Source organism: Pholis gunnellus (genome assembly GCF_910591455.1).
Source record: "Pholis gunnellus genome assembly, chromosome: 1".
Lineage (NCBI taxonomy): Eukaryota > Metazoa > Chordata > Actinopteri > Perciformes > Pholidae > Pholis > Pholis gunnellus.
In genome coordinates, this window is record NC_136528.1 from 15,570,728 (window position 1) to 15,583,520 (window position 12,793).

General features: G+C 40.8%; 1 protein-coding gene across 1 annotated transcript in view; it reads right to left on the reverse strand.

Moving 5' to 3' along the window:
- The window catches only part of mdga1 (MAM domain containing glycosylphosphatidylinositol anchor 1), a gene marked incomplete at both ends in the record, with an annotated part of 157,901 nt that overhangs the window by 98,334 nt on the left and 46,774 nt on the right, over positions 1 to 12,793 (reverse strand). The gene's annotated exons all lie outside the window — the stretch shown is intronic.

The following is a 12,793-nucleotide window of genomic DNA, read 5'->3' on the forward strand; positions in this document are numbered from 1 at the left end:
TGGAGTTATGACTGTCGTTCATTGGGAATTTATTGTGACTGTGATATAGAGCTACATTGTCCTCATAGGGAGGTTGGGGTGGTTGTATGGGCTGACTTTGACAGAAGAATCATGTTTGTTTCCCATTCCCTACCCTTTTCATTGCTTGTTTCTTCAAACCATGACCACGATTGTTAAACAAAAGTCTTCTGATCTTAACAAAGCTTTAATTTTAGCCCAAACCACAATGTTTCCTCAACAATAACCAAGCAGTTATTTTAATCCAAACTGTGATCTTTCTTTGTTTTTGAGCCTAGACCCAACCAAACCATCGCGTTTTCACATCATAAAGACGTTTTTTTTATTGTTTTTATATTGTTGCAGCTGTGGCAAACAAATTACATCATCCTTGTGCTCATAGTGTCACCTGAAACGTGGTTGAAAGGTATGTATACATAAAGCAAACTCAGTGACCTCGAACGAGTCTGAAAAATGGATAAAAATTATAAATGCATTTATGACTTTTTTTCTCAGTGATAAAATCTCTGTCTGCTCCATTGAATGGAAGTTAATGACACTAAGTGCTGTACTCATGGTGTCCATGATGCTAAACTAAGACCATTAAGAGTTTTGACAAACTCTACATGGCTTTTTCACGCCTCAATTATCCCATCAAGCCATGGGAATGCTGCACGGCCGACAGCAACATGATACAATCACTCGATTAATCAAGTGCACAAACATACTCTCACACACACACACACACACACACGCTTCAGAGATACATGAAAGCCTGTGAAGTCATCAGCTCTGAAATGTTATTCTCACTGTTGTGTGTGTGTGTGTGTGTGTGTGTGTGTGTGTGTGTGTGTGTGTGTGTGTGCAACTGTGTGTGTACAGTCCATTAATCCCTATTAACCCTTCTGTCTGTTATCAACCTCGACGAGACTATCAACCATGTCCTGTTGAGGAGGTCAGGGAGGATAATGGACAAAAGCCACTGATACAGTGTGTGTGTGTGTGTGTGTGTGTGTGTGTGTGTGTGTGTGTGTGTGTGTGTGTGTGTATGTGTATGTGTATGCAAATGTTTGTGTGTAGAAGTGTGTGTATCCTGCTTTAATGCACAGTTGTCTGCTTGTGTTCCTGGATATGTACTCCTTAGCGGTGTACATATTCACTCCTGCGTGCATGCGTGTGAGTGCATGTGAGAGTGAGTGTGTTGGTTCGAAAGCAGGTTATATGGATTAGCAGATTATCAGAGCCTGTGTAAACGCTCCCTGCCTGTTTATTCAGCTCTGTTTGTGGGAAGGATTTGGAGGAGGCAGACTGCCATTGATCAAACCAGCCAAGGTGAGCAATGAACCGAACCCTGTCTCTCCATGGTTTAGTGACTCCAGTTTTCATGCATGTGTACGTGTGTGTGTGTGTGTGTGTGTGTGTGTGTGTAGGTGTGTGTGTGTGTGTGTGTGTGTGTGTGTGTGTGTGTGTGTGTGTGTGTGTGTATGTGTGTGTTTTCGCATGTGGGTGTGTGGAGCTTTGTGAGAGACAGAAAAGGAGAGAGTGAAAGTGAGCATGAAGTGTGTATCTGTGTTTTTCCTGCTTTTATCCTTTATATTCAAGGATTAAAAGATGAGCAGATCAAATAACAGACGTTTTCTTTGCACTCGTTTTGAAGAGTAATTCTTAGGATTAGAGTTCAGGAACATTAAGCTTAGTTCCAAGTTTAGAATCATTTTAATGGCAAGATTATGTGAAAGGGGCTTTGTGACAGTAGAGTAAAATAATAATATGTTTCAGCTGAAATCAGTTACTGTATGCTTACTGTCGTGTGTGCATAATGAAACTTTGTGTGTGTTTGTGTAAAGAGAAAGCGTTGAGCAGGAAATCAGGATGATGTATTGCACTCAAAAGATTACAGAAAGTCAACAGAAGTGGAAGCAACTTGTGAGCTAACAATAATACTGCTAAGAGTATTGTTGTATTGGGACATCCTGGGGTAAAAGGCATAAGTAAAATATGTAAGGAAACAGAGAGACACAAAATGTGAGGGAAGAAAAACAGCTGGAGTCAGTGAGGAATATAGTAGGCAAGGAGAGGGAGGGTGAGAAGAAGATGTGTAAGTGAGAGTTTTTTTTTTGAAAGTGAGAATGAGAGGGAATGATATATACAGTATCGCTGGCAGCTGTGTGATGGGGAGAGAAATAGTGCATCACACTCAAGAGTTGCTACACCGGGGAGGCAGATGAAGCAAAATAGAGAGAGGTGATATTGTGAAGAAAGGGGACATTGTGTGCAATGCAGATGACAGGCAGGCGGCAGAGGAGCCTATATCTGCCTGTGACACCAGCAGCTTAAAACCATCACCTGCGTTCTCTTTCTCTGACCTCGTTCGCTCTCCCTCCACGCCTCTTTCGTCTCTCTTCCCTCAATAGACGTGTGACTCTGTTCTATTTTTTCCACTCAGGTCCCGGCGGATTGGTCTGGATCTCTCTCCCGGTCCTTTTCTTTCTCCCTCATCTTATCCCTGTCTGGGCGCTTTTCTCCTCCCATCTTTTATATATTTATGTGAAAGCCTCACACTGACTTGCCATCAGATCTTGTGTCTAAATACACATTCGTTTACACACTTTTTCCCCCACGCAGATTCCCACACAAGCTGGGAAATGAAGATGCATTTGTTGAGTCAGAGCCTTTTGTAATAATAGCTCTTACATTTGGTTAGAAGTGTAATGTGAAGGGAAGGTTTGGAATCCCCTGGGATCCAGCTCGACATGAAATGCAGCAGGTTTTGTTCGTCGTTTCTGTATTCAGCTGGGGGAGCTGTATGCTGTCTAAGACACAGATGTTTCAACAGAACAGAAACAGTGTGGAGAACAGTGTTGTCAGAGAATTGGTAGGAGACAGTTGGGAAGTACTTTGTGTTTGTGGTTTTACGGGAGGGTAGGCGGATGTAGCTATAAGGCACTAATCAAACTGTGGTAATTGAAGAGTGCACTGAAATACTGACCAGAACCAAGTGGGCTAGTAAATGTTCCATTAGTGGCCACATGTCGTGTGATCGTCATTCGCAATAATTCCCCTTAGTGTAATGTTTGTTTCCAACCAATGCATTGCAGTTTCTGCATCGTTAAAACCCATTAATGGTAATAACTTGTCCTTGAATCTATCACGCTCCCTTGTTTACAATCATATGAAATGAGCCAAGTGAAGATGTTTGCGTGTTTGTGCTGTTCGATGCAAATAAAGTCTAAATTTCGTACCCCCTATTATTCTTTTTAAAGTACATTTTGAGATTACCCGGTTGCCGTGTCTTTGAAATTTCAATGATCAAACCCAGAAAGTGAAGTCAATATTGTTCGGTGAGCTCTTTCCATTTACGGCTTTAAGCGCATTCAGCAGCAGTCCTCTAGCAGCGTTCACACTGCAGCAGAGATATTTTTGACGAGTTGTTGTGAAGTGTATTGTGGACTTAATCAGATAAACAGACTTTATTGGCATTGTCAACCATGTTGCGACCCGACAAGCAAGTAAAAAATTTCTTAGCAGTTGCTCACAGCATCTCAAGCCACAGTAAATCTGCTGCACTCCATGGGTATTTTAACAATACACCCTGGTGGCCAGTTTATTAGTCACATACACCTTGATAAATCCACTGCAATCCAATACAACAGCCCTGCAATAAAACCTAACTTTATAAAGCTTATAATGTTCAGTTTTCATTGGGACAGCTTACAAAATATTAGATACTCCTTTCAATGCTTGGCCAACAAAATTATAGAGTTGAGTCAACACCTCTCTGCCACATTGTCAACAAAATGTAACATTATGAGCTTTCTAAACGTGGGATTTATTGCAGCGCTCTTGTATCGGACTGCATTAGATTTAGGTGTGGGTACATAATAAACCGGCAATGGATCAGAAACAGTGAAGGGAGAGAAGAGACAGAGTGAAAGGTGTGCTCTTCTTAAGGTGGTGAGGGAGGACAGGGCTAATGTATGTCAACCATACTGACAGGTCAGTGGCCTGCAGCTGCCTATCCAAACACCTCTCTCCCTCCTCTCACTCTCTTTCTGTGTGTGTGTGTGTGTGTGTGTGTGTGTGTGTGTGTGTGGTCTCAGTCGCATACCTTTCTTCTGATCTCCCTCTCTCTGTCTCTCTCTGTGTTTCCCTCCGTCCATTCTGTCTCTACAAGTCTGAAGTTGGTCTTATTTAACATTTCTTATATATCTTGTACCCACCCCCACCCCCACCCCCTCTTCCCCCTTCTGATTTGTCTCTGAGCCTCTAACTTCTCTCCCCAGAGTGACACATCTCAACAGGATCCAGCAGACATGGTCCGATGGCTGTCGGACCCTTTTGCCCCGCTGTCTTAACTGGAAACTGTCAACGCTACACAACAATACGGGAGAGACCTTAATACTGTGTTAGCATTTAGCTTAGAAAAAGGAGGTTGAGATTGTTGTTCAGACCTTGCTCTTCATGTTAATGTGTTATCAATATTCAGCACGGCTGTCACAAATAATAAAAACAGTGTAGACGGAGTGCCCTAATCTGATCCTGAATTATTATGATGGCGCGAACGAACTGGACAGGTCACTTGTCGATTGCATCACACCTCCACATTTACATTTCTGCCTGAGCAATTAACAGACTGTAATCCACCTGGATAGCAAATAATATCCACATTGGTAACACTTTATGGTAATAGTACATGAATTATCATGAATTAAACTATGCATGCCCTAATGCAAGACCAATATGTAAATGAATACAATAACTATTTATTAACTATTTCTATCGTCATGATTTCTGAGGTTAATGTTATTCATGTCTTCTTCAGGTATGTCTGCTGTTAAAGGGCCAGGCAAAAGCAGTGCACATATTCTGTTGAATTCCAAGTGTTGTAATCAGGATAAGCCTGCATACCAACCAGTGTTCGTCAAAAATGCCCCATTGAACACCCTTAAAACACTAATAATTCAGAAATCTGGAAATACCTTAGCTGCTGCTTTATTAATGAATCATTAATTATAACATCCCTGGTAGTTGATGAAGCACTATGGTATTTTCAACAGTGTTTCTTTCTCTGCCAAAAACCTTTCTATGTTAAAATATGGAATTAAACTCCAACCTTAAACGTACAATCAGCAGAGCTAATATCCTTTAGATAATTCTGGCAACCACAGCTTCCAGTGTTTTACCTGCTTTTTGTTACAATTTATTTATTAAGGTTACCTCTACATCTCTGTGTTTTGTGGGCCCAATCGGCAGTGTTTAAATTCGATGTAGCTTACCGTCAACCACTGAGTATAATACAGCTGTGAAAGGTTAAATCCCTCCTTGTTTGACATCACTGTAAGCAATGCTTAGCTTGCAAAGCTTTCCCCCTCTAAACCACTGCTGCTTCCTCGGGTGTTACAGGGTTTGAATCCGTTACATTCCCTCTCAGTAGCTCACCCAGAGCTTGCTAGGCCTGCCTTCTACAATTTTTCTAACTCTTTCTTGATGTAACACCAGCAGAGTCGACAAAACAGTGCTTTATCCATCCAACTGGCTCACTTACCGTGAATAGGCTTAAGATGGTAATCCTGTTATCGGGGAATACTACTTGGCAGGGACGCAGACCCACACACACGCTGAGGCACTCAGACATACACAAACACAAAGTGTGAGGGAAAGTGTGGGATAGGAAGAGAGAAGACAGGCAGACGTGACAAAACAACTGAGAAATAAGGAGTATAGCAGGTTGATAATGGCAGCTTGAACTGACAAACAGACACTGAGAAGTAATCGCTCCCACTTTGCTTCACAAGCAATGTCTAAATTGAAAAAGAAAAGTGACAAGGTGTGGATGACATACAGTACAAGACTAAATACACTTGCACATGGAAATATCCATTCTAATTATCTGTCACTGGGAGGAGATATGGAGGGCTCGAGTGAAGCAACTGAGAGGAGAGGAAGAATAAATGGATGGTTAAAAGAGTAAGAGACTAGAGCGAGGAATAAATATAATTTCAAGCATCACCGCCTGAATGGACGTTGCTTTGTTGATTCATGGCATCATGTGTTGGGAAGCTTAGGGGGAAGAGAGCGAAGAACAAGAGATGTGTGGGAACAAGTGAGTACAACAAAGACGGCAGATTAACTTGTTTTTTTTTCTATCAGGAAATTAATAAAAAAAATTAGGGAGAATAAAAGGGGTTGGAGAGAAGAAAGCAGCAGTGAAAAGGGATAAAGAAGAGGAGGAGAGAAGGTGCAGATTAAATTAAGAAAAAAGAAGATATTAGATAAGGTGAAAGGCACAAATAAAGACAAGACAGGGTTATCAAGGGACTGACATATGAAAAAAAAAAGGTGTGATCAATGATAGAGAAAAACAAAACAAAGACTGGACCAAGAGATACAGGAAAATATGAAAAGATAAGGTGCATTTTACAGAGGAAAATGAGGTGAAAAATTAGATACGTTTTTCCCTATCAGTTAAATTACATTATGCAATCTCCATTTATTAGCAGTTGCCTGTTTAAATATGTAATCAATAGCCTACTGAAGATAATTGACAGGAGTATAAGCAAGTGGCATTCAACACTTACACTCATTCAATGTAGTCACCTGTATCTGAATAAAACTGAGAAACAGTTGCCATCAGCGTGTTTTACACACACATCAGAGTGAAACACCTTCCATCTCTCCGTGCAGAGATCACTTCCTCACAAAGTCCAATAAAACTGACTCACTGATATTGAATACACCCCTCACTCTAACCTTGACATACAATACAAATGCCTTTATCGCTCTTTCTGCCTGTGCAATATGAGACCAAGGCTGTGATAAAATTACAGGAGGCAGAGGAATCATCAGCATTCACGATAACGTCATGATCTCTGAAAAACATATATATACCGTATATATAACTTGTGTGCAAGTCATTGGCGCTGATGATGGTGATAGCTAATATAACACTGAAGCTCAACAGATGTTTTCCATTGCTTGCTCTCGAGAGACACCTGATTTTTAAGCATATTCAGATTATCATAATCCCATATGCAAAACTACATTTACAAAATTCACTTTTTTTTTGGAGCATTTCACTCACCATCAGATTGTTTGAGTCAGAAGGGGAACAAAGCAAGGCGGACAGAATCCGCAGACGTGAGCATCTCTCTCCAAACGGCCTGTGTGTACACAGCCGTCAGCAGCAGTGTCAGCAGCTACCTCACACACTCCGCCCATGTTGGATGTGTTTGTTGTAATGAGCGATGGCTAATTAGCACAAGCATGGCATGAGATGGAGAAATTTGAGCTCACTCTTTTTTTTGTGTGCGTGCGTCTCTGTGTGTGGAGCAGATGATATCATTGCTGAATGCCATGATGATGCTGAGAAAAGAGAGATGGAAGGAGGGACGGAAGTAAAGAAAAGCCTGACAGATACGTTATGTATCCATCTGACATATTATACAGATACAAACAACCTCACAAAAGCTTTTCATAAACTATGCCTATCCACCCGGAGCACGGTTGCACCTCTAAAAACCCAGCTAACACTGACAATATGAGAAACCCCCTGGATAAACAAAGACACTCGGACTCTCAAAAGATTATACGGGAGAGCAGAAAGAAAGCTGAAATCAAGTACATTACAAGTTGCTTTCGTTAATTAAAAACGTTTATTACAACGTTAAACAACAAAGTGAAGGAGGCTCGAGTCCAACGCTTTTCACAGTTAATCTCTGTTTATGAGCATAATCCTGGCACATTATTCAATACCATCAATAAACCTGTCAATCTCTCAAAAACCACCGCAACCGCCTGGTCTCCAGCAGGGTGTGAAACCTTTATTACCTTCTTCATTAATAAGACATAGCATTAGCGCAATTTAAATTCCTGCTGCAACATCTAAGGATATCCCTGGCCCTTACTTGGAATTATTGAATGGTTTTGTTCAAATTTCACTACAGGATCTTCTCGGTACTGTGACACATGACCTTTTCCCCACTAAATGTTCGCAGGCACAATGCAACAACATCTTTGAACTAGTATCCTCGCCTTGCAGGTATATGCCTCTGCCAACCAGTCACGTTGCAGTTTACATCCATTTCTGTCATGTCATCACTGAAATTGTCTTAATCAGCATATGAATATTTAAGATATGGCCATGTTTTTGTAAGGTCACAGTGACCTTGACCTCTGACAACCAAAATGTAATTCTTTCATCGTACCAAATTAGAAGAAATTGCCTCCAGACGTTCCTGAAATATCTTGTTTATGAAAATGGACCAGATATATGGACAGACATCCCAAAAAACATAAGGCCTCTGGCCACGGCTATTGCCAGCGTGGACGCATAACAATTCCAGTGGGTTTTTTTTTCGAAAGCTGCACTGTACAGAAACAGCTCTCCTTCGTGTGACAAATGACTTATTACTGGCTGCGGTCTCTGGACACTGCTTTGTCATGGTGCTGCTGGCCTTAAGTGCAGCCTAAAGCCCCATAGAGCACAGAATTCTTATTGAGAGACTGAGAAATGGGCAGGAATCACTGGAGTCCCACTCAAGTGTTTCTCCTCTTACCTGGACAACAGGAAATGTGTCTCCATCCAGGTTCTTTAAATCAACAACAGCTAACATCACATGTGGACTGCCCCGAGGATCTATTCTGGGACCAATTTTATTCTCACTGTACATGTTGGCTCTTGGACATATGATTCTGCAACACAACATCTTGTTTCAGTGCTGCACTGATGACACACAGTTAACAACATCGCATTCTGTGTTTCCTTTGGTCCAGAACATCATAAGTTTCTACTACTTACCACCAGTGTTAAGTCTGTGGCAAAGAACCTTAGGGTAACTTTTAATAGACACTTTTCCTTTGAGCAGCATACCAGAAATATCATTTAGGCTTGTTTCAATTTAGAAACATTTTAATGACAAAAAGAAAATCATCACACCTGGACTACTGTCACTCGCTCTTTACCTGTTTAAAGTCCCACTCAGTCTCATAATTGCTATTTATCCAGAACTCAGCAGCCAGATAATGACCTAAATCTAGGAGGTCTTGTCATATCACACCAATTTTAGTATCACTGCACTGGTTGACCATTACATTTAAAATTGCATTACTTATTTAAAAGGCCAATCATGCTCCAGATTTGATCAAAGCACTATTTGCCCCTTACAGCCTGAAACAGCCTTCCTTTAGGAGTGAGATCAGCAGACTCCACTGGAACTATTAAGAGCCTCCTTAAAACTAAGAGTAGGTTGCCTAAATGTCACCATAATAAATAGAGTAGATCTTATTCCAGTTAAAGGATATAAGTTCTGCTGATTGTGCAGTTATGGTTGGAGTTTTAAAAAAGATGTCCCTACACTTAACAGTGCTTTCTTTTTCCACTACCAGTTCATATTTCCTCTTTATATTGCAGTTCTATTTTAACTTTATTGTCATTATGTATTTAAATTGTTCTTGCTTTTTATATGCACTATAAATATGAGAAATATGAGATCACCACTTAAATTTGCATTGTGTATATATATATATATATATATATATATATATATATATATATATATATATATATGTGTGGATATTTCCTTTACTGACATTTCACAGGCTTTATAAGAGCTTATTTCTCTTGTTCCACATTAAATTAATATATGAACTTTTACACTTGTACCTCCATCTATTTATGTATGTGCTAAGTGCTGCTCGATTTATGCACTCTCATGTTCCTAATTTCAGTCAGAGTCAGGGGGGCTTACATGGGTTTCTGATATTTTTTATTCTTTGAATCTTTTAAGATGTAAAACACTTATGTCTGAAAAGTGTTATGTAAAAAAAATATTATTTGTATTACCTACCTTCAATATATATTAAAGGATTAAATATTAACCAATATGTTTTAGAAAACCAATTCTCAATTACTGATACGACCAACACAACATCAGACCGACATCTGATCAAAACACTGAAGTAAACTCATATTTCAAAAGTTACTTGAGAAACATTGTTCATTACAAGCTAGTGATGTAACATACCAACACAAACCTAAATCACCCGCTGTCCATCCGTCCGTCTGTTTATCTATCTCTGCCCAGCCCCTATACAATATCCAGAGTCTACTTTTTTTCCCCACCATTTCATTTAACTTTGTGAGCACAGACAGACATTTTGACATCACCTTTATTATTTTTAGCCTCAGAGAGGGGCCTGTCTGAAAGGTACAGTGCGTTGCCACGGCAGCAGACACTCCAGAGGCATTATACAGACAAGGTATAGAGGAGCCTGGCACCGAATCGTACCCCCAGACTCATCACCGGCAATATTAAGGGTTGTTGTTGTTGCTTGGAGATCTAATTTGATTTGTCTTTGTTCCCTTGTCTCTCAACGTCTCTCAAGTAGTCAAGGACACAGATGCAAAGACTCGCCAGCGCACTCTCGCATACTCGTCTAAAGTAGTTTGGTTCCTGTTGGGTTTCTAGCTTGTCTTTGATCTTAAGAGTGAAGTAAAGTGATATGCAGACACGGCACAAAAGTTACATTTTAAAGTTGCCTTCATCAAGTGTTGGATAAGTGATTGCTGTGAAAAGGTTGATTACTCTACTGAATGTATCCAGACATGCCTTCATGATGCCACAGGCACAGCAGTCAGCTCTTCCTCATGTTCCCCTGCCGGTTTATTTTTATTTTGTTTTCTCACTTTTTCTCTTTCTACATCTTCCACTTGTTCAGTGTCTTCTGCTCTTATTCACATCTATAAAACACACACACATTTTGTACAGCCAATCGCATGGTTGTGTGTGTAACATTAGGTGGTCATATTTAAGGGGGTATGAAACTTTTGAGGTTTTAAAACGAGCTAAATCATCAAAGAGAGTCAAAGCCCTCTCTCTGCCTTCTCTTTTTCAAATATTAAATACACAGGTATTGCGTGTTCTCCTGGTATTACTCCATCAACATACTGTATACTGCTTTCTTTCTAGATGTATACTGTTCCCCACTGTTCCTTCTTCATTTTGCTGCCATCAACCTCTGCTTTCAATCTGTCCCCCCCCTTAACCTTTTTCTACCCATCTTGATCTTGATCTTCGTCTACTCTCTCCTTCCTCTTCTTTGTGTGCCTCGGTCCAGTTAGGGGTCGGCCAGTGACCTTGTTTGTGTCTAGGTCGTGTTCCCTCTGAGTGCCTGTGCAGCCTCGTGCTGCCACCCGATCAGCCTTGCTTTCAGCCTCACTATTGATCGCCTTCAACTCACCCCTCAAGGACGGAAATCCAAACCCATATTCCAGACCGCAGCCCGCATCTCCCTCCCCCCCTCCCTCCATTCCCCATTTCTTTCTTTTCTCTGCCTCTACACTTTTCTCTGCTATGGCTCTCTCCACCTTTTCGTCTCTTATAGAATTCATCACACACACATACACACACACACGCGCGCGCACGCCGGTCTCAAGGTTGCAATGACCAGCAGACCCATGAATAAATAATAAGGAGGTAGGAATCACTTTCAGAAAAACCATTTACTCTCCTATTGTGTTCTTAAAGAAGCCATGTGAGTGTGTGTGTGTGTGTGTGTGTGTGTGTGTGTGTGTGTGTGTGTGTGTGTGTGTGTGTGTGTGTGTGTGTGTGTGTGTGTGTGTGTGTGAGGGAATGTGTGAGAGAATGTGTGTGCTTGCCAAAGTGTGTATGCGTAACAAGAAAAGCTTTGTGAGCCAGACTACAGTGCTTTGTTAACTGAAAGCCCCGCTGCCCTGGAGTTAACTTGAACGATGCTACAAGCACCTTCTGGGTGACCTCTAACACTAAGGGTTTTTTTCTTGTTTGCTTCTTCCTTTCTTAAAGTATTCAGAGAAATATTCAATGGGCTTGACATGACAGTATAAGAGGATTACCTCACTCTCTTGTCTACTGTCTTCAAACTCTGTACTGAAATGCTTTACATTTATTGAAATGGTCCAAGGTAATACTTATCACAAAAAAGGGTGGAAAGACACCTCATTTTATAACAGTGGCTTTGTTTTGTTTTTCCCCACAAAAGTATGCACACAAAAGTTCACCTCCTTGAGGTGAACTAACTGTTTCTGACTTGGTGTATGGCTTGTTACAGCTGGTCTGAAGTGTAGAGAGGAGAGGGGAGAGAGAAAGTCTAAAAGAAATAAAGGGGCAAGGGATGGAGAAAATACGAGCGCTGGACAGGGACAGGAATGAAGAGGAAAAGATCAGTTTGAAGGGTGAAAGAAGAGCACATATCACAAAGACATTTGAGGAGATAAGGTGAGGGATAGGAAGAGAGAGAAAGACTAAGGGAATGAGGCAGAGAAAGAGATAATATGAGAGGAAAAGACTGCAACAAAAAAAGAGGAAGGAAGAAAGAAAGAAAGACAGACCAAGAAAGACAGACAAAGAGAGAAATGATTAGATTTCTCTCTCCTCTGTATGGATCAGGGCGAGAGCTCCCTTTTCAATCCAATCAAGCTCAGGCAAAGGTAAACAATCAGTCTTGGTAAAGGATTGGATAAATCCTCAATCAGACTCATTCTCAGTAAAGCAGCTATTTATTGGGCTGGCCTCACATGGCTAAATTGGATCCTCCTTCTGAGAGAGGTGAAGAGAGAGAAAAAGGGTGAGAAAGAAGAGTGTACATCATCTCAGTCCAAGATGGCTTTGATTAAAGTTTTGTGAGCAAAATAGTCTTTGCATTACAAAATAGAAACAGTCTTTCCCAATAATACTTCTGGACTGAAAATGCTAAAAGAAAATCCACTGCATATCACAAGTCAGACATCAGATTCCTATGATCTTAAAAGGACCCATCA